At 42.8% G+C, this 23,992-nt stretch overlaps 1 pseudogene; it reads left to right on the forward strand.

The window, feature by feature from the left end:
- The first annotated feature begins 1,877 nt into the window (after positions 1-1,877).
- LOC109932180 lies at positions 1,878-23,992 on the forward strand (annotated as a pseudogene).

Here is a 23,992-nt window from a genome sequence, read left to right on the forward strand (position 1 = left end):
GACAGTGCAGCACTCCCTCAGTACCGACTGTCTGACAGTGCTGCACCCCCCAGTAATGTTTCTTGACAATCCAGTGCTCCCTCGGTACTAATCCTCGACAGTGCAGCACTTCCTCAGTACTGTCGCCCTAACAGTGCAGCACTTCCTCAGTACTGTCCCCCTAACAGTGCAGCACTTCCTCAGTACTGTCCCTCTAACAGTACAGCACTCCCTCAATACAGACGGTCTAACAATGCGGCAGTCCTCAGTACTAACCTTCTGACAGTGCAGCACTCCCTTAGAACTAATGGTCTGACAGTGCGGCACTCCCTCACTACTGCCCCTCTGACAGGGCTCCCTCAGTACTGATCCTCTAACAGTGCTTCCTCAGTACTGACTTTGTGGCAGCGCTCCCTAAGTATGGACTCTCTGACAGTGCTCCCTCAGTACTGACCTCCTAACAGTGCTCCCTAACTACTGACCCTCTGGCCATGCTCCCTCAGTACTGAACCTCTTGCATTGGGAATGTCAACCCGGACTATGAGCTCAAATCTTTGGATTGGGACTTGAACACAGAACCTCTGATTACCACAGTGACTGTAATATCCTGGTCAGTCTTGTAAAATATAAGGAAGGGCTGCTGGAGATTAATAATGCCGTTTCACTTGGGTTCAACCAGTTTGGCAGCTTCTCTTAGCACTTCCTGGGAGGGTGATTGAGGCAGGAAACATCACAACTTTTAAAAAGCACTTGGATGAGTTCTTGAAATGTCATAACATTCAAGTCAATGGGTCAGGTACTGGAAAATGGGACTGGTGTAGTTTTTGATTAGTTTATAGGGCATCGACTGGATGGGCCAAAGGGCCAGATGACTGAGCAAATCCAAACAAGGCAGAATATAATTTCAACATCACCACTCAGGGCATACTTGCTCTATGATACTCAAGGTAGTGGGAGGAGGAGGAGGGTGTGGAATTGCATAAACTGCAGTTAATGAGTATGAATGAATGCCAGGATTGTGTGTAGAAAGATCTGTGGCACAGGAAGAGGCCATTCAGTCCATTGTCTGCCAGTCAAGAAATATCATCATTCCGCTTCTCAATTCTTGGTATGCAGCCTCCTGGGGTTATGTCTCATTCAGTACATATCCCAGTGGGGAGGGGTTCTGCCTCTCTCACCCTCAGTGACCTCCAGCCCTCCCTGAGAAGAAAAAGCCTCAATCTTGCTCTGATCCTTAGAATCTCAGAATTACACAGTGCAGAAGAGGCCCTTTGGCCCATCCAGTCGATGCCCTATAAACTAATCAAAAACTACACCAGTCCCATTTTCCAGTACCTGACCCATTGACTTGAATGTTATGACATTTCAAGAACTCATCCAAGTGCTTTTTAAAAGTTGTGATGTTTCCTGCCTCAATCACCCTCCCAGGAAGTGCATTCCAGACCCCCACCATCTTTCACCCAAATCCACGTTCCTTAGTTCTTCAAAGTGAGGGGATTGGATCTTGTTGTGACACCTGGCTGGCTGGATACTGGGGCGGGGGGAATGAAGCAGGCAGAGTGAACTAAGATATTACAGCCCTTTCCCCCCATTAAACGCTGTTTGGTTTAAGGGGCGAGGAACTGTTCTCATTCATTGTGTGGACGCTGGCCATGAACTAGGAATGTAGAGGTGGGGGGTTGGGGCGAAGAGGGAGGGAGACCGAATTTCATATTGGTACAAAAACAGGAAGGAACGGGGAGGAAACTGATCATATCAGGAGGATGGGCGGTGGGGTTTTTTTTTTCTTTCCCCAGCTCTCTGTGGATGGATATTAGCAGCTCGCTCAAATTTTTACTCGTGATATATTAATCGCCAGCTCTGAGAGCAGAGAGCTGAAGTCCGCCCTCAGTGCTGCAATGGAGTTCCAGGGGAAAGTTGCGCTGGTGACTGGTGCTGCTCAGGGCATTGGGAAAGCAATTGCTGAAATCCTATTGAAGAACGGCGCTAAGGTAACGATTCTGTGGGATCAGTTTCTGCCAATATTCCCGTGTAAAGACAGGCGATGATTGCCGGCACAGTGTATTCAGAAATGCATCTGTTTGTGTTAACCTGAGTATTGGTCTGGAGCAAGCGGTGCATAAAAGCTAGGGTGGAAATTAAGAGTTTTAAATCGGAACTGAACTGGAGGGAGAACTATATTCCAGCAATTACCTGGGGGTAAGTATGCAATGGCAGAAGGTGTACCATTTGCCCATTTACCTGTTCCCTCCTCACTATCCAAGGCTCCAGACACACATTCCAGGTGAAGCAGCGTTTTATCTGCACTTCACTCAATCTAGACTAAAATATTCGCTGCGCACAATGTGGTCTCCTCCACACTGGGGAAACGAAGTGCAGACTGGGTGATGGCTTTGCAGAACACCGATTTTCTGAGCGTAAAATGACCCTGAGCTTCCTATTATACAGTCATAGAGCCATACAGCAGGGAAACTGACCCTTCAGTCCAATTCATCCATGCCGACCAGATATCCCAATCTCACCTCGTCCCATTTGCCAGCGTTTAGCCCATATCCCTCTAAACCCTTCCTATTCATGTACCTGTCCTGAAGCCTTTTAAATGTGTAATTGTACTCGCCTCCACCACTTCCTCTGGCAGCTCATTCCATACATACACCACCCACTGTGTGAAAACATTGCCCCTTAGGTCCTTTTGAAATATTTCCCCTCATCTTAAACCTATACCTTCTAGTTTTGGACTCCCTCACCCTTGAAAAAACATCTTGGCTATTCACCCTTACCATGCCCCTCATTATTTTGTAAACCTCTATAAGGTCACCCTTCAGCCTCTGCTGCTCCGGGGAAAAAAGGCCCCAGCCTATTCAGCCTCTCCCTATAACTCAAACATTCCAGTCCCGGCAAAATGCTTGCTAATTTTTTTTTTTGCACCCTTTCAAGTTTAACAACATCTTTCCTGTAGCAGGGAGACCAGAATTGAACACAACATTCCAAAAGTGGCCTACCCAAGGTCCTGTACAGCCACAACGCGACATCACATGTGATGATGCTGTCACTTTAAAAAGGTTATTTTGTCCTGGATATTTTGAAGAGAGGCTGTAAAGTCAGAAGTGAAAACTGGCTACTGGAGATGGTCTAAGTAATCAACTTAGGAGGCCTTTAAGTTTTTCAAAAAGGTTGGAACAATGGAAGCAATTTGATTGGGAGTGACCAGTTCTCACAGACCAGGCTTTCTAGTTCCTTTTAGCTTTAGCAGTCAGAAGCTGTTTGGGTCCCAGAAGAGGTGGAAGCTTCAGTGAATGACTCCTAGCTGCTACTTGCTCTGAAATTTCTCTTAATGCTGTTTCCTCCTGGATTGGAGAACTGCATGTAAGAATCCGTGTCTGAATTTACCTTCTTTTACCAAGGAGTGTGTTTATGGGATGTCACTTTCTTGGAACAGTTAATTAGAAATAGGTATTGTATCTATTATTCGGTTAAGTTTTCCAATAGTTGAGTTATTCTAAATTCTTCTTTCTTTTGTTTGTATTTTAACTGTAGTGTTTAAATAAATAGTTTTTTGCTTAACATCGAGTAGTTTGACCAGTCGAATCACATCTGGAACATGCACTTCATTTTTATCTGAAAAATAAGAAAAAGTTAAGGTCTGGGCTATCTTCTTAAAATATTTGAGGGGGTCTGGTCTGGTCCATAACACCCAAACCTACACTCAATGTTCTGACCAACGAAGGTAAACATGCCAAATGCCTTTTTCATCACCCTATCTACCAGCAGCTTGATTTTCAAGGAACTATGCACCTGCATCCCTCGGTCACTTTCTTCAGTAACACTCCCCAGGGCGCTACCATTCACTGTATAAGTCTTGCCCTCCTGCCACTTTAGCACACCACCAGTTCCCTGGCCAACATCTCCATCTAGGGCTCGCTGCAGTCCTCCAGTGAAGCTCAGCACAACATGGAAGAACAGCAACTCATTTTCTCCTTAGGGACACTGCAGCCTTCCAAACTCAATACTGAGTTCAATAACATTAGGCTTGAACATCTTTGTCCATGACTTTACCCATACCTACATCCAAGAGCCTGTCATCATATGGTCTGCTTTCAGCACAGCTAACCCATTTTCACCTACTTATGATTCCATTAACAGCTCTTTTTTCTCTCTAGCGTACCATGATCGATCCTTTTGCTTGTCTCACTGTCTTTCTCTCCCACTGGGCTCCATCTCCACCTAATGCTTACTCCTTTACCCCAACCCCCACCTCATGTCTTCAGCATATGTACCACTTCTTGTTAGCTACAATCAGTTTCTGAAGAACAGTCACTGAACTCAAATCGTTAACTCTGCTTTATCTCCATAGGTGCTGCAAGACCTGCAGAGTTTATCTAGCAATTTCTGTTTTTGTTTAATGATTCTGGAAATGTTTTAAATGATTTTCAATAGTCTGTCATCATAACCGCAAGAGTTCCTCAGAGTGGTGTCTTCAATTGCTTCAATGACCTTGTTTTTTTATACACTTTTCAGATATGGGCATTGCTGGCTATTGCTCATCCCTTATGCCCTTGAGAAGATGGTGGTGAGCTGCCTTCTTGAATCACTGCAATCCATGTGCTGTGGCTAGACCCACTGTATTGTTGGGTAGAGAGTTGCTGCATGTTGACCCAGCGACAGTGAAAGAACGGCAATATATTTCTCAGTCACGATGGTGACTGGCTTGGAGAAGAACTTTCAGGTGGTAGTGTTCTCATTTATCTTCTACCCTTGTCCTTGGAGATGGAAGTGATCATGCATTGGAAGATACTGTCTGAGGATCTTTGTTAAATTTCTGCAGTGCATCTTGCAGATAGTATACACAGCAAATCCTTGTTATCTACAGTTTGACCATAAGATAATGGAGCAGAAATAGGCCATTCAGTCCATCGTGTCTGCTCTGCCATACCATTAAATCATGTCTAATTGATGAGGTTGAGGTCAAGTATGGTTTTCCCTCCTGTTGGTTCCCTCACTACTGCCAAAGACCTAGTCTAGCTGCTATATACTTTAGGACTTGACCAGCAGAGTCAGTAGTAATGTTGCTGAGTCACTCTTGGTGGTGGATATTGAAGGTCCCCAACTGGATTACATCCTGTGTCCACATGCAACAAGACATGAATACCATCCTGGCCAGGGCTGATGAGTGGCAAGTAATACTCGTGCAACAGAAGTGTCAGGCAATGATCATCATAAACAAGAGAGAATCTGATCATGACTCATTGATAGTCAATGGGAGTACCATTACTGAAACCGCCCACCATCAACATCCTCGGGTTGTTGTGGGTGAGGTTATCAGTAACAGAAACTGAACTGGACAAGCCATATAAGTAATGTGGCTATAAGAACAGGCCAGAGGAGATGTTTGGCAAATGAATCACCTCTACTCTTCCCAAGTTAATCACCTCTCCTATCCACTATCTAGAGGGCCCACATCAGGAGTGTGATGAAATACTTCCCACTTGACTGAATGTGTGTAGCTCTGATAATAGGCAAGAGGCTTGATAACATCCTGGACAAAGCAATCTGCTTGATTGGCACCCCATCCATAAATATTCGCTCCCTCACCATGGATGGCGGCAGTGAGCTCCACCTCCCATGAACAAAAAACATTTTTATAAAAAATGAAGCTAATTTAAGAATTTATCATATAATTAAATCATTGTTCAATTAATTAATCAGTTCTAGGGGATCCAGTTAAAATATTAGTAACACTAAAGATTTCTGAATTCTTTAGTTAACATCTGAGATATATGAATATTAATTGTAAAGTAGATTATTTAAATTACACATTATGTTAGGGAATTTTTACATGGCCATAAACAGTATAGAATATGTCACTAAATACGGGAATACAGCTTTCTCATCATCTCGTTGAAGAACTGCACTGTCTGTGGTTGTGTCATCTCCAATACAGCCAGGCAATGCAAAAATCCCCTGAGTACATTTCACTGTCCAACAAATCTTCAGTTCCAGCTCACCACTGTGTCTGTCACTGTTGCTGAACTATCAGGCTGCTTATCTGGCATTCAGGACTGATAAATTCAAATTTCCTGCAACAAAATGTTGGGAAGACTGGGACCATTATTTTCAGTTTCCTGTCTAAGCCATATTCCCTAACTACTGACTTCATTCCTCTTCTCTACACTTTTCTGTGATTAAGCAAATCGGTTCACAACCTTGGTGTTGCATTTGATTCAGAGATGACCTTCTGTCCTCACAATTGCACCATCTCTAATATTGTATTTTTTCATCTCTGTAACAGGGCAGTACTGTGCCTCTGCCTCAACTGATCTGCTATTAAAACCCTCACATATGCTTTTATTTATCTGCACACATGATTATTCCAATGTACTCCTATCTGATTTTCCACATTCTATCTGCTACAAACTTGAAAAGTTCACCCAAAACTATCACACAACAACTCCTATTGTCCTATTGCCCCCTGTACTCACTGGTGTGAAGTGGTGAAATAGCTGATGGTCTGCAGTTATCAAGATATCATACTTATGTTAATACCCACAACATAAATATGCGATGTGGGTCACATAATGCTGAAGACTTCAGTTAGGTTTTGCACATTAGACTAACAGACACTTGTGTGGCTGGGCCTAAGCTACGTACTTCAGATGTATTACTATCTCATGCTTCTGTCAGCATGTTATGCTGTACATGGACAGAGTTCTGTAGGATGGAGATCTTTATACCAACAGGTCACATACAGATACAGTGCAGACATAATAAGCGTGTCCTTCAAAGGTATATTCCATATCTGCTGTGAGACAAAACACAACATCTCCCATTTTCCAATGAAAAGCAATCCCAAACAGATAATTGTACAGAGGTACATGTTGTCAAGTCAGTAATTATACAGACATTTAAAATCAGTGTTAACAGAACTAATAATTCAACTTTGATATAATGTTTTGGAGCTTTGACAACTTGTTCCAAACTGGTGATCATATGGTCAGATGGAGAGGTATGTTCTTTTCTTGGTTGCTTTTCATTGACAACATTGTTGGTTTGTTGCTGGTTACTGTCACTCAGCATCATCATACAATCATCATTGTTTTCTTCCTATCTAAATAAAATTGCTTTGTCGTATTAGAAATAAATAACCACGTTAAAAGTAATGGCAGAAGAAATAAAACTGGCTCATAGGCTAAACATCAGCAAACAATCATTCAGAATACATGATTAAACATCTTAGACCTATTTTTCCCCCAATCAACCTGTTCAGAGATATTAATATACGCCTCTGAAGTAGGTGGGACTTGAACCCAGGTCTCTTGCTTCAGGAGTGGGGATAGAATCACTGAACCATAAGAGGATCATTACTGAGCACCTTGGAGAATTTCTACCCCAACCATCTTCAGTTGTTTCCTCAAAAACCTTCCCTCTGTCACAAGGTCAGAAGTGGGGATGTTCACCGAAGATAAGCTGGCTCAGGACTGATTGACTCTCTTTGAGATATAGCTTTATGTCTTCCTTATTCTTAAAACTATTCAAATGTGGTGACAGTGGAAAAGCTTTTCACTTTATTTCACTGTCTTTCTCACTGTAAAATACCAGTGACAACAAAATCATTCATTCATGATTGCACAATGTTCAGCACCATTTGTGAATCCTCAGATACTGAAGCAGTCCATGTTCAAATTCATCAAGAACTGTACAATATCCAGGCTTGGGTTGACAAGTGGCAGGTAATGTCCATGCCACACAAATGCTAAGCTATGACCATCACTGATAAGAAAGAATCAAACGACTGCCCCTTGACTTTTAGTGGTGTTTCTACCACTGAATCCCTCACTATCAATATCTTTGGGATTGATATTGACCGGAAACTCAACTGGACCTGCCACATAAACACAATGCATACAAGAGCAGGTGAGAGATTGGGAATACCACGGTGAGTAACTCACCTCCTGACTCCCCACATCCTGTCCAACATTTAAGGGCATGAGTCAGGAGTGTGATGGAATACTCCCCTCTTGCCTGGAAGGGAGCAGTTCTAACAAAACTCAAGAAGCTTGACACCGTTCAGGACAAAGTAGCTTGCTTGATTGGTACCACATCAACAAGCATCCACTCCTTCCACCACCGATCCTCAGTGGTGTACTATGTGCAAGATGCACTGCAGAAATTCACCAAAAAACCTTAGATAGCATCTTCCAAATCCATGACCACTTCCATCTCGAAGGACAAGGGCAGCAGATACATAGGAACACCACCACTTGAAAGTTCTCCTCCAAGCCACTCCTATGCTAACTTGGAAAGATATCGCTGTTCATTTATTGTCATTGGGTGAAAATCCTGGAATTCCTTCCCTCATGATATTGTGGGTCAACCCACAGAAGGTGGAATGTAGTGCTTCAAGAAAGCAGCTCACCATCGTCTTCTCAAGGGAAACTAAGGATGCAAATAAATGCTGGCCCAGCCAATTATACCCATATCCCACAAAAGAATTTAAAAAGCTCTGATTTTGAACTGCAGTCAGAGACTTTGAATGGTGCCAACCAGTTTATCTGGATAGTTACTAAGGAACTGTTGAACAACAATGTCTTAAAACTCCAGGAGAACAATACAACTGAACCACAATCATTCAAACTGACGACTCCACCATCCTCCCTCTCAACACCCAACTATTAACCTAACACCCCCATCCCCAACATGACCCGAGTAACCCCACTAGACAACTAACCATCTGCCACATTGACTGTCACATCCTCTACCCTACCTGACTCCCTCCCAATGACCTGTCCCAACCCCACTTTCCAATTCATTCCGTCCCACGGAGCTTCTTCACTCCTGACCCAACTCCTCCCCTACGCTCCTAAACCTGACTCAACACCATCGTCTGACTTGGCTCTGACCCCCACCCCCAACAACTCCTGACCCATCGACCCACCCTACCTTGCTACCTTGCGACCCAATCCTACCTCTGAACCTGTATATTTCACCCATCATTCCCCATGGCCACTTACACATTACCCATGAGCTTTCCTATCACAGAATGATAGATTCTCACAGCAGAAAAGAGGTCTTCCAAGCCATTCGGTCTCCCCCAATAAAAACCACTCTAAATCTACACTCATCCCACTTTCCAGCACTTAGCCCATAGTCTTGAACTTGGTGTCACTTCAAGTACTCATTCAAGTACTTTTTAAATATTGTGAGGTTTCTCGCCTTAATTACCCTGCCAGGCAGTGCATTCCAGACCTGCATCATCCTCTGGGTGAAAACAAACTTTTCTCAAATCCCCTCTAAACCTTCACCTTTCACCTTATTATTTGACCCTTTGATGAAGGGGGACATCTGCTTCACATCCACCCAAGCCATGCCCCTCATAGCCTTTTACACCTCCACCAGGTTCCCTCTCGGCCTTAAAACACCACCAGCTACCTTGGTGCAATTTGAACTCGCATACCTAAAGCATTAAGTTGGGCCCCTGGGTTACAAACACCATTGGTTACCACTACACCACTTTCTTCATCCAGAGTGGCTTTTGAATGAAGCTTTGGGTCATCTGAACTCTTTGAGTCATTTTAATCCAGCATCTCATAACCTAAAGAGGGGGAGCAGCTTCTGTGCAGAATCTCTGCACTATGTCCTCCAAGGAATGCTGCACCAAATCGGTGCTGAAGGATCAGAAGTTCACTGAGAAAAATCAGAAGTTTTGTGTACTTCTCATTTGTCTGGTCAGGGTTGGAAATAGGATTTGAAATAAGCCATTTGTTGACCCAAGTTCCCCTTGGACACATTGACCAACCCATGCTTTTGCTTTAGGATCCTTTGGGACTGGGGTAGTTAGTGTACAGGCAGATACAGCATGCAAAGAGTCTGTGAGGAAGGATAGACAGTTGATAGGGCAAAGTTGCAGTCATTCGATGCGTTGAAATGTGTCTATTTTAACGCAAGAAGTGTCAGGAATAAGGGTGACGAACTTAGAGTATGGATTAGTACTTGGAGCTACGATGTTATGGTCATTACAGAAATAGTTGTTGGATGTTCCAGGGTTTAGATGTTTCAAAAGAAATAGGGAGGGAGGTAAAAGAGGTGGGGGAATGGCATTGCTAATAAGGGATGGTATCACAGCTGCAGAAAGGGTGGTCATCGAGGAGGATTTGTCTACTGAGTCAGTAGGGGTGGAAGTCAGAAACAGGAAAGGAGCAGTCACTTTGTTGGGAGTTCTCTATCAACACGTCCACCCACCCCCCACCCCCAACCATAGCAGCAGAGATAATGAGGAACAGATTGGGAGGTAGATTTTGGAAAGGTGCAGAAGTAATAGGGTTGTTGTCATGGGTGACTTCAACTTCCCTAATATAGACTGGAACCTCCTAAGTGCAAACAGTTTGAATGGAGCAGATTTTGTCAGGTGTGTCCAGGAAGGATTTCTGACTAAATATGTAGATAGGCCGACTAGAGGGGAGGCCATATTGGATTTGGTGCTTGGCAACGAACCAGGCCAAGTGTCAGATCTCTCGGTGGGAGAGCATTTTGGTGATAGTGATCACAACTCCCTGACCTTTACTACAGTCATGGAGAGGGATAGGAGCAAACAGTATGTGAAAGTATTTAACTGGGGGAGAGGGAATTACAATGCTATTAGACAAGAACTGCAGAGCATAAATTGGGAACAGACGTTCTCAGGGAAATGCATGACAGAAATGTGGAGTTTGTTTAGGGAGCACTTGCTATGAGTACTAGATAGGGTTGTCCCACTGAGGCAAGGAAGGGATGGTAAGGTGAAGGAACCTTGGATGACAAGACATGTGGACATCTAGTCAAGAGGAAGAAGGAAGCTTGCTAAAGGTAGAGGAAGCAAGGATTGGACAGGGCTCTAGAGGGCTACAAGACAGCCAGGAAGGAATTGAAGAATGGACTTAAGAGAGCTAGAAAGGGGTATGAAAAAGCCATGGCGGGTAGCATTAAGGAAAACCTCAAGGCGTTCTATACTTATGTGAGGAACAAGAGGATGGCCAGAGTGAGGGTAGGGCCGATCAGGGATAGTGGAGGGAACTTTTACGTGGAGTTGGAGGAGGTAGAAGAGGTCCTTAATGAATACTTTGCTTCAGTATTCACCAGTGAGAAGGACCTTGACGTTTGTGAGGACAGCGTGAAACAGGCTGATCTGCTCGAACAGGTTGAAGTTAGGAAGGAGGATGTGCTAGAAATTTTGAAAAGCATGAGGACAGATAAGTCCCCTGTGCCAGACGGGATATACCCAAGGTTACTACAGGAAGCACAGGAAGAGATTGCTGCACCGTTGGCGATGATCTTTGCATCCTCACTGTCCACTGGAGTAGTACCAGATGATTGGAGGGTGGCAAATGTTATTCCCTTGTTCAAGAAAGGGAATCGGGATAATCCTGGGAATTACAGACCAGTCAGTCTTACTTCTGTGGTAGGCAAATTATTGGAGAGAAATTCTGAGAGATAGTATTTATGATTATTTGGGAAAGCACAGTTTGATTAGAAATAGTCAGCATAGCTTTGTGAGATTGAATTCTTTGACAACATGACAAAACACATTGATGAAGGCAGAGCAGTGGATGTGGTGTATATAGAGTTTAGCAAGGCATTTGATTAGGTTCCCCATGGTAGGCTCATTCAGAAAGTAAGGAGGAATGGGATTCAGGGAAATTTGGCTGTCTGGATACAGAATTGGCTATCCAATAGAAGACAGAGGGTGGTAGTAGATGGAAAGTATTCAGTCTGGAGCTCGGTGCCCAGTGGTGTTCCACAGGGATCTGTTCTGGGACTCTGCTCTTTGTGATCTTTATAAATGACTTGGATGAGGAAGTGGAAGGGTGGGTTAGTAAGTTTGCCGATGACACAAAGGTTGGTGAAGTTGTGTATAGTGTGAAGGGCTGCTGTAGGTTGCAACAGGACATTGACAGGATGCAGAGCTGAGAAAAGGAGTGGCAGATGGAATTCAACCCAGAAAGTGTGAAGTGATTCATTTTGGAAGATGCAGAATACAGGGTTAATGGCAGGATTCTTGGCAGTATGGAGGAACAGAGGGATCTTGGGGTTCACGTCCATAGATCCCTCAAAGTTGCTACCCAAGTTGATAGGGTTGTTAAGAAGGCATATTGTGTGTTGGCTTTCATTGGCAGGGGAATTGAGTTTAAGAGCCGCAAGGTTATCCTGCAGCTCTATAAAACCCTGGTAAGACCACACTTGGAATATTGTGTTCAGCTCTGGTTGACTCATTATAAGAAGGATGTGGAAGCTTTAGACAGGATGCTGAGGATATTTACCAGGATGCTGCCTGGACTGGAGGGCAGGTCTTATGAGGAAAAGTTGAGGGAGCTTGGGCTTTTCTCATTGGAGTGAAGAAGGATGAGAGGTGACTTGATAGAGCTGTACAAGATGATGAGAGGCATAGATAGAATGGATAGCCAGAGACATTTTCCCAGGGCAGAAATGACTATTATGAGGGGGCATAATTTTAAAGTGATTGGAGGAAGGTATAGGGGAGATGTCAGAGGTGGGTTCTTTATACAAAGAGTGGTGGGTGCATGGAATGCGCTGCCGGCAGTGGTAGTGGGGTCCAATATGTTAGGAACATTTAAGCAACTCTTGGATAGGCACATGGATGATAATAATTGTAGGGTATGCAGGGTAGTTTGATCTTAGAGTAGGATAATGGGTCGGCACAACATCTTGGGCCGAAAGGCCTGTGCTGTGCTCTACTGTTCTATGTTCTATTAAACCATGTTTTTACCTCCTTTAGGTGAGTGTGTTGGATATCAGTGTACCCACAGGGGAACCCACCAAACAGCCTTTGGACAGATCTATGGAGCTGAGAATATTTTGTTCATTCCATGTGATGTAACATCTGAGAATCAGCTGAAAAGTACCAATACAAACAATAATTTTACCAACATACCACAATCTAACTAACTGGTGTCTAAATAGATACTTTGCTGCAACAAGTGGGTGTAAAATCAACTGGTATTGGTGTGAATGGGAGTTGCTGTGTTGGCATTAGTAAGTTCATGCACGGCCACATGATTAAATATAATCAGTACAGCATCTAGGATCACCTTCCATTTGCTGAGAAGGGAGCATGAGAATGTGTTTACATGTAGAAACTGAGCACTCAGAGCAGGGGATAAATATCCACCCAGAAATGGGATGTTTCATTGGGAGCACAGATTGCAACATTTAATTCTCACTCTTTGTTCAGGCACCAATTGATACTGCTCAGCTTTTCTGTGTTCCTGTGTCTCAGGGTCTCAGCGATCTTGGTAGAGGTGTCCACCAAGTCTCAGTCCAAGTGTTCCTTGTTTAGACCCTTGGGGTCTCAGTACATGCTCCTGGTGTAGGTGTTAGTTTCGATGGTAGTGGTTTGGGGTTCCAGGAGAGGATTCATGTTCTAGTTTAGATTCTCAGTTCTCCTGATGATGGTTCTCAGAGTCTGTCCAATTCTGGTTGTAAGACTCAGTCTGTTACCACTTGCTTGGAAACAGGAGTGTTCCTCAATGGTTTGAAGTTGCACACCCTTACCATCTTGCAGGTATATGTGAGGAGCAGGGGAGGTGTTTTGTGCAAATCTACAGGTGGCTCTTTATTTTAGGATTTTGATGGCTGCTGACTGTGGGAAACAGGAAGCATGCAGGGAGCATTCCTCCCAGTTCACGCACTGCCAAGAGAAGGCTTCCCTGTGAGAATCTCCAAAAATTCTTGTTCAACATCAAGAGTGTTTGGTGAAAAGTTTCTATCTAGTCTCTGGTCATTCACATTTCCCAGGGCAAAAATCAGGAAAATTCACTCAATTGTTTGCACGTACAGATCATCCTTGACAATGAAACATCTGACAACTAGGATGGAAAGTCTGTTATAAGGAGAGACTGGATAGAATGGGGTTATTTGCCCTGGAGCAGAGGAGGCTGAAGGGTGGCCTGATTGAGGTATAGAAAACTGTGGGAGGTAGAGACAGGGGAGATTGTGAAAATCTCTTCACCATGGCAGATGTACCTAAGACCAGAGGGCATACTTTTAAAGTGAGGAGTAATTGGTTTAGAGATGACCTGAGGAACGAATTTTCACTCAGATGGTGGTGCAAATATGGAATGCACCTCCTGAGAGGGTGATGGAGACATGTAGTCTTGCAACATTTAAGAAGCATCTGAATGAGCACTTAAAATGCCAGGGCATAGTAGGTTATGGACCAAGTGCAGGTAAAAGTGTTTAGCATAGTTCGGTGTTTGTTGGTTGGCATAGACACGGTGAGCTAAAGGGCCTGTTTCTCTGCTGTATGACTCTATGATTCAGTCACTGAATGAATCATTTGAGAAAAGTATTGAGGGTTAGTATGTTTGGTTGAAGACATTGCAAACTTTGCTCATCAACTTCATTCATTGTCTTTTACAGATTGTTTCAGCAAAACTCTCAAAAAATTTCAGAGATTGGATATAGTATGTAACAATGCAGTGATCTTTGATGAGGAAAACTGGCAGAACTGTGTAATAATTATATTAATTGATTTTCATGTCAGCACATTAATTAACACGTTGAAACTGGGATGTGGTTGAGTTTGGAGATGAATGTTTTTAAGGTTTCATTCTGTAAATCAATGAAAGACTGAGTAAAGAATGGTTCTAATAGTATCCTTGACTCTCTACATTGCAATAGTATGTAGTCCTGTGTTAGTTTGCTGAGACTGAGGATAATTAAGTTATTTCCTTAGTCACTCACTATCAGAGGTGTCTCCACCTTGCTATCTATCTCCTTGAGAATCTGGCCAGCTCAGACAACAATGGTGGCGCTGCACAGTCTCTTGCCAATGATGGTGACACTCTTATCAAAGCCCATGTTTCTAACCACCACTAACCAATGATGGACATTGAAGTTCCCAACTAGAATATGTTTTGAAGCCTTGTTTTCCTCAGATCATGTGATCATTATCATGGAGATGCTTTAATCCGAGATTGTAGGGAGAATGGCATGGGGGTAGAGAGATCTCTAAGACAGAAGGGTGGGAGTTGGTGAACATCAATAATTTCCCTTGATTTTATTGACCTTACAACTATAATTTTTTTTTTGACTTGCTCGTGGGATGTTAGTATGGTTGGCTAGGGACAATTGAGAAGGTGGTGGTGAGGTGCCTTCTTAAACTACCACAGTCGATGCTCTTTTGGCCCACCCACAATGCCACTAGAGAGGGAATTCCTGGATTTAGACCCAGTGCGCTGAAGGAACAGTAATATATTTCCAAGTCAAGAGTGGCGTAGAGTGGAACTTACAGCTGGTGGTATTTCCTTGATCTTAACTGTGGTCTTATTGAACAGCAGAACACATTTGTTAGACTGATGACATATGTCTGCTTGTTGTTTTTACGTTCCTATGACACTTCAGACAATATGAACAAATATTGAAGTGGAGGTTTAGGTTCTGTGAAACCATCTGTTGTGCCAGTGGAACAGGAAATACCCATGAAGGTGGTAGAGGACTATAGTCTGTTAACTGATAGTTACAGTTCAGTTATTACAAATTCCAGGCACCTTCCTGGTCAATGTACTTTCAATAGATATGCTCACTGCTTTATTTAGTTGTAATGTCACGAGAATAATAGCCCATAGCCCCTAATGTTCTGGGGACATGGGTTCAAATCCTATCATGGCAGATGGTGACATTTAAACTCAACAAAACAAAATCTGGAGTCTGAAGTTGGTATAATTGTTACCGTGTAACTGTTGTCGATTGTTGAAAAGACCCATCTGGTTCACTAATGTCCTTTAGGGAAGGAAATCTACATTTACATGTTCTGGCCTACATGTGACTCCAGAGCCACATTATTTGCCTATTAACTGCCCTTTGGACAATGAGGAATTGGCAATAAATACCGGTCCAGCCAGCAATGCCCACGTCCCACGATTGAATAGATAAAGGAAATCTTATCTCTATCACTTTCTTAAAGGACAAACAGGAGGCTGGAAGAACACAGCAAGCCAGACAGCATCTAGAGGAAAGGAGCAATCAACGTTTTGGGTATTACCCTTCTTCGGACTCCTTCAGGACTTCAGGAGTCCTGAAGAAGAATAATACCTGAAACATTGACCGCTCCTTTCCTCCAGATGCTGCCTGGCTTGCTGTGTGCTTCCAGCCTCCTGTTTGTCTACCATGGATTCCAGCATCTGCGGTTTTATTGTCTCTAAAGTTTCTTAAAGAAAATGAGGGATGGGCAATCAAAGGTGGCTTGGGCGATAACCACTCCAAGTGGGAATGAATAAAAAATCCAACTCATTGTTAAGTGTGGTGAAAAGTTGAAGCTTGAGACCAGTCACTGGGAAACACCATCATGTCAGTGGGCTACTACCAATCACCAGTTGATATAATTATTTCCTCTACAATCTATCAATAACATTTTGTCCTTGTGTTTTTGGACCCAATTTCTAACTGTTGTTGGCTTTTGTTAAAATGTTTTAATCCACCATCTGCCAATGATGTCAATCATTCCCTTTTCTTTCCATTCAAAGTAAACTCCTGGTTCATAAATATATTTGCTCAAAGACTCATCACATTGACATGAATTTGGACCCATAAATCTATCCCACCAGCCAAGTCACTGATAGATCTTATCCATTCGACCAATCTGTTGATCCATCCACTGATAAATCTTCACATCCAATGTATCAATTTGTTCATTCTACGAACCAGTTTGCCAACCCCAGTTTTTCCATCCTGTTTATCCGACTGACGATTCCAAAATTATTCTGTATCATTCCACAGTGTTTTATTGTTTATGACTCTACTACCACCTGAATTTTTCTGTGTTCTGCTAATGCTTGAATATACTCTTGCTGGGTGAACTTGAATGTAGCTTGCTATCTACATGTATCTCTCTACACTTTGCTACTGTCTGTACATATCGGTATTCTAACATTATCTGAATGGGCCTGTTCCCTGGTGATTCCTATGATATTTGTCTTGCAGGTTAGTGTAATTAAGGGAACCTATCTGGGAATACAGCACATGAGTAAAGAGACTGGAGGGAAAGGAGGAGTGATTGTTAATAATGCCTCCATGGTAGCTAACTCAGTAAATACAATGGAATACAATGTAAATAAATGTGAAGTCATACATTTTGGTAGGAGTAATAGTAAAAAGGGTTATTACTTGAATGGTAAAAAGTTGCAGCATGCTGCTATGCAGAGGGACCTGGGTGTCCTTGTGCATGAATCACAGAAGGTAGGTCTGCAGGTACAACAAGTAATTAGGAAGGCAAATGGAATTTTGTCCTTCATTGCTAAAGGGATTGAAATTAAAAGCAGAGAGGTTATGTTGCAGCTGTACAAGGTGCTGGTGAGGCCACACCTGGAGTACTGTGTGCAGTTTTGGTCTCCTTACTTGAGAAAGGATGAATTGGCACTGGAGGGGGTGCAAAGGAGGTTCACTAGGTTGATTCCGGAGTTGAGGGGGTTGGCTTATGAGGAGAGACTGAGTAGATTGGGATTATATTCATTGGAATTCAGAAGATTGAGGGGGGATCTTATAGAAACATATAAAATTATGAAGGGAATAGATAAGATAGAAGTAGAGAGGATGTTTCCACTGGCAGGTGAAGCTAGGACAAGAGGGCATAGCCTCAAGATTAGAGGCAGCAGATTCAGGACTGAATTGAGAAGGAATTTCTTCACCCAGAGGGTTGTTAATCTATGGAATTCCTTGCCCAGTGAAGTAGTTGACGCTACTTCAGTAAACGTTTTTAAAGGTAGATATTTTTTTGAACAATAAAGGAATTAAGGGATACGGTGAGAACGCGGGTAAGTGAATCTGAGTCCACAAAAAGATCAGCCATGATCTTATTGAATGGCGGGGCAGGCTCGAAGGGCCAGACGGCCTACTCCTGCTCCTAGTTCTTATGTTCTTATGTTCTAAAGTAACAATAGTTTATCACTGAATATTCTGAAGTGTTGCCTGAGGATGCTGGAAAACATCCACAGTGAACAAATTACATTTTCAGGAGAAGCTTTGTTTTGTATATAATTTACAACGAAGGAACAGATATTTAGCTCCCAGTCAACTGATTCAACTCACACCATCATTCAACTTCTGTAACTTCCCTTTAAGTGTCATTCATCTCAACCTGTTCTGTGGCAGTCACAAGTCTTACATTCTATTCACCTCTATGTTTTCCTGAGTTCCTCACTGGATTATTTAGTGACTGTGTAATAGTCTATAGAACCACACAGAAGAGGAGAGGCTCTTCAGCCCATCAAGTCTGTACTGCCAAAAATATACTAAATCTACACTAGCCTTACTTTCCAGCAGTAGACATGTCAGAGTCTACAGTTGTTGCCTGTCTCTAAGAAACAATAGTATAAACATAGACGAAGATATAACAGAGACACTTCGAGCTCTATAAAATGCAATTAATTTATTGAGCAAATAACACATGCTTTTAACTACTAGAGGTATCTCAATCATTATCTTTCTCTACCCTGGGTTCTGTAACTAATCCCAAACTTATTACCCAGGAGAGTTGGCAGCTAGCCAGGCTGGAATTCTTCTCAAGCTCTCCACCTCGCCCCTCGATGTAGGGTACTTCCTGCAGTTATTCTTCAAAGTCCTACCCAAAATCAAGGATTTCCTAGGCTGCTTTATACACAGATCTCTGAGTCAAGTGTATGCCTTATTTGGAATTATCCGTGCATGTGAGCAATCCTCAATGTTTTGTCCTTATTTGGGAGAACATAGAACATAGAACATAGAACATTACAGCGCAGTACAGGCCCTTCGGCCCTCGATGTTGCGCCCACCTGTGAAACCAATCTGAAGCCCATCTAACCTAAACTATTCCATTATCATCCATATGTTTATCCAATGACCATTTAAATGCCCTTAAAGTGGGCGAGTCTACTATTTTTGCAGGCAGGCCATTCCACGCCCTTACTACTCTCTGAGTAAAGAACCTACCTCTGACATCTGTCCTATATCTATCACCCCTCAATTTAAAGCTATGTCCCCTCGTGCTAGCCATCACCATCCGAGGAAAAAGGCTCCCACTGTCCACCCTATCTAATCCTCTGATCATCTTGTATGTCTCTATCAAGTCACCTCTTAACCTTCTTCTCTCTAATGAAAACAGCCTCAAGACCCTCAGCCTTTCCTCATAAGACCTTCCCTCCATACCAGGCAACATCCTGGTAAATCTCCTCTGCACCCTTTCCAATGTTTCCACATCCTTCCTATAATGCGGTGACCAGAACTGTATGCAATACTCCAAGTGCAGCCGCACCAGAGTTTTGTACAGCTGCAACATGACCTCATGGCTCCGAAACTCAATCCCTCTACCAATAAAACCTAACATACTGTACGCCTTCTTAACAACGCTATCAACCTGGGTGGCAACTTTCAGTGATCTATGCATATGGACACCGAGATCTTTCTGCTCATCCACACTACCAAGAATCTTACCATTAGCCCAGTACTCTGTATTCCTGTTACTCCTTCCAAAGTGAATCACCTCACACTTTTCCGCATTAAGCTCCATTTGCCACCTCTCAGCCCAGCTCTGCAGCTTATCTATGTCCCTCTGTAACCTACAACATCCTTCTGCACTATCCACAACTCCACCGACTTTGGTGTCATCCGCAAATTTACTAACCCATCCTTCTACACCCTCATCCAGGTCATTTATAAAAATGACAAACAGCAGTGGCCCCAAAACAGATCCTTGAGGTACACCACTAGTAACTGAGATCTTTGAGGTACACCACTAGTAACTGAGATCCTTGAGGTACACCACTAGTAACAGCAATTACTGATTTCCTGCAATCTTACCTCAGCAGACCTGAATGATTCAGTGTAATTCCACTCACATAACAGCTCAATGTAGTTCCACTCACATTGTAAATCCTCTTCAGGCTTTATCTTCAGCTTTATCGAACATTTTCAGAAGTTGCTGGAAAAGCTCAGCAGGTCTGGCAGCATCTGTGAAGAAAAAATCAGAGTTAACATGTTAACTCTGATTTTTTCTTCACAGATGCTGCCAGACCTGCTGAGCTTTTCCATCAACTTTTGTTTTCGTTCCTGATTTACAGCATCCGCAGTTCTTTCAGTTTTTATCCAACATCTTCCCCTTTTTGTTCCAAAGATTCATCCCCACTGGGTTTATTGCATCTTCCAGGGCATCTCCAGGCAGTGGTGAGCTTACCTCCAACAGCAGTGTATTCTCAGCAAAGCATTACCTCATTTGTGTTATTTGAAATACCATTTTGACCATTGTACTCATTAAAAACATAGCCATAAATATAAACAAAGTTAAAAATTAGTTTACAATGTCTTCCTCATTTTCATTTTGTTCCACAACAAATTTATTGTTACATACTTTCCACATCTTGCAAAACGTCTTGCATAGATTTTGCAAGAGATCTTGCACAATATCTATACAAATGACAATGAATGTATAGTAAGAAGTACTATGAACTAGCTATTTCTACATTATTACTACCAGATAATAAGAAACCGTTACAATCCCTCTTCCGTACGAGCTATCTTCTGGTATCTGAGACCAATCCCTGTTGTCAGTCCCTGCCATTTCTTAACTTTCCATTTTAACAAACAAGACTGTTAGAACAGTAAGTAGAATACATTGCGTTTGTGTCACATGAGACAGAATTCTCCACTGTAACCCCTTCATCTATTCCTCAGCCTTTTCTTTCCAAAAGATAAGAGCCCAGCCTAATTCTTCATCACGACAATTTATGCTGACACTTCAACTTAGTATTAAGGGTAATGCTGCTGTGCTGTTATTAGCTGAGACGTTAAAATGAGACTGTGCCTACCCCCTCAGGGGACATAAAAGTTCCCATTGCTACTGTTTCAAAGAAGATCGGGGGCTATCTCCAGTATCCTGACTAGCATTTATGCAAATAGTCCTTTAATAGCACATAAATATAGAGTAAAGCTGAAAAACAATCCATTTTATCTCACACTCATCAGGACAGCTCTTGAGGAAAACGAAAGTAAACAGAAAACTACACTTTATACTGGATATGAGGAATGTGCCGATTGGTTGACAAGAATTGCCGTGGAGAAATTAGTAAGGACTCACTCCCATTCCTTCCTTTTCTTTTAGCTTTGCTTGTTACTTTCTGTCACCATGTCCTTTTTCTCCTCCAGGCCGTTCCAGTGGGACTGTCTGGCACTTAGACACACCATTGTTCTGCCATTCTCACATTCCAACCACTTTATCTGCTCAATCAACACTCTTTCTCCCCAACACTCCATACCCCCTCCATCACACTATTGCATAAATGTTGCCCCTTCCACACTTCACTTCAGCTCTGATGAAGAGTCATCCAGACTCAAAACGTTACCTCGCTCTCTCCCCATGGAAGCTGCCTAACCCGCAGTGATCGCCAACATTTTTTTAGTTTGAGAAGTTAATTATGACTGACAGTTTACCACTTAGCTTTTCTTTACATTTTAAATTTAGTAAATGCAGGCAAATATGATCAAGACTATTTGTTCATGTAAAGGGTAAATGTTGACATGAACAAAAACAGAAGTTGCTGGAAAAGCTCAGCAGGTCTGGCAGCATCTGTGAAGAAACAAAATCAGAGTTAACGTTCCAGGTCCAGAGACCCTTCCTCAGAACAGCCAGGACATGAATGTGGACATGAATTGGATGGACTGAATGGCCTGTTTCCATGCCTATGTATTTCCATATATTCATATGTTTCTGTTTGATGGAGTGCCTGATGCTAATTTTCTGCTGTTTCATGGTGATCAGGTCTGATTCCTTTCTTCCTTGGACCAGTTTATGCAGCCTCCAAGTACAGAGTGGTAGGATTCACTACATCACTGGCTGTGAGTGTTATATCATATTGCCAAGAGTAAAAGTTTCCTGTATAAGTAATGCGCTAATCCTGTGTAAGAATCTAAGAACAAGGAGCAGGTGTAGACCAAAGAACAAGCGACATGGTCCTTCAAGTTTGCTTCCGCTACTCAGTAAGACAAGAAGTCAATTAGTACCTTGGCTTAATTTTCTCACCCTAACTCCATAACTCCTAATTCCCTTAGTGCACAAATATCTGTCAATGTTGACCTTGAATATAGTCAGTAATTAAGGATCCACAGTCTCACATAGTGGGATGCTATCTGAAATGGGTAAATGCCAAAAATGTTGGCATGGCGAGTACAAAAACGATTGGGCTGCCTGTGAAAACCTGTGTCCACTCAGACCCTACTGCACCATACTGAGTTCTGCAAGAGTGGCCTCTGCTGGTCCATGTACTTAGCTTGTTTTAAACTCCATGCTTTCTTTTCTTCTATGCAATCCCAGCAGCTGCTCTCAGGTGGACTGGTGGTACAGGAAAAATGGCAACCATTCAATTGACAGACAGCTCTTACTTATGAAACAGGAGTTTCAGTCAACTATGTGTGTGCTTAACCCAGTATAATCATGACTGATTTTGGGCTTCACACACCTTTCCTGCCTTATCCTCATACCCTGTGATTCTGAGGGACCAAAGATCTATCTCACCCTGAAATATATTCAACAATAGAGTTGTAATCTTCTGGGATGGAAAACTCCAAAGATTCACTAACCTTTGAGTGAACTTCCTAACTTCTCATCTCGGTCCAAAATGATTGACCCCTGCACACCCATGCTCTAGATTCCCAAGCTACAGGAAACAATCCCTATATCTATTCTGAAAAGTCCCGTCAGAATTTTGCAAAGTTCAATTAGACCACCTGTTATTCTTCTACGGGTAGGAGAACTTCACCCAGGGACCTCACCTATCACTAGGAGAACTGCTGGGAGCTAGGCATTACATCTCTCCTGCAGGCCCAACACAATTTCTTGGTAATTAGGCAACCCTCTGAACAGCTTCAGGCCTTCCACTCAATTAAGGGAATGGTGACCATTGTCAACACTACCTTTGTGTGTACAGGAGGATGGATCCCTAGGTAGGGGCGGGTGTAGATGAGATATAACTAGTGGGATGGGGGTTGGCAGGAGATTGGAAGAAAGGGCATGTTCATTGGATTTCAACACACCACAACCCATTTCCTGCTGCAGGGTCCTTCAGTAATAGCTAAGTTTGTTTGAATAGTGCTGCCACTCAGGTGAGCCTCACACAAAGCACAAATACTTTCTAGAAACTTGGACTGTATCCCTGATTTGCCCAGTGTGCTGCAGTGAGAATGGGCCCTAATCACAAAATGCAACGTAAGCTGGGATCTGAGACCTTCCTGTCAGAAAGTTATAAAGCTCAATAAACCTCAGAGAGTATGAGACATTTCAGAGTTTCTGCTTTCAGCTGACCTGCCTTGAGAAGCATGGAGCTCGACTACAAGTACTGTGTCCTGGTTTCGTCGACACTCAGCTTCTGACAAATTTGAAATCACTGAAGGCTCCGGAACAGAAGGAGAAGCTTGACATGATGTTGGCCAGATTTGGAGTTCTGATGTGAGTTTGAACAAAATCAGGAAGTGGGATGGGAATCGATAGGGTGAAAACATGTTCAAATGTTTACAGGGAGTATTTGTAAAGACTTACAGATATGACTGGTGTGGTATCCATGAAGTGACACAGATTAATTTCTGAATCGTTGGCATTAACCTAAGAATTTGCATGTTGGATTTGATGAGTCTGCAGAATGATGTGACAACAGATATGCAAACTATCCAGGAATGCCTTTTGGAAATCGATGACATCGGCTGTTTCTCCTTTATCGACCCTGCTAGTTAAATCCTCCCAGACTGGGCAGAAGGCTCGGTGGTCTGCTGCCTTAACCCACCAGAAGGAATTGCATTCTGAGAGTGGGACATTTTAAACTAACTGGATGAATGTTCAGGATTACTGTCTGACTTTTCCAGGACCTCACAGATTGCAGAGGAATTCTTGTAGCTCGTCATGGATCAGACCAGGAATGGGGCATTGCTGAAGGTGTTGGGAAATGGTCAGCTTGAGTATGAACCCCTACCAGCAGCTTATCTTCCAGAAAATCCAAAATCTACTTAG

Source organism: Rhincodon typus, chromosome 12 (genome assembly GCF_021869965.1).
Source record: "Rhincodon typus isolate 14 chromosome 12, sRhiTyp1.1, whole genome shotgun sequence".
In the NCBI taxonomy this organism is placed as follows: Eukaryota; Metazoa; Chordata; class Chondrichthyes; order Orectolobiformes; family Rhincodontidae; genus Rhincodon; species Rhincodon typus.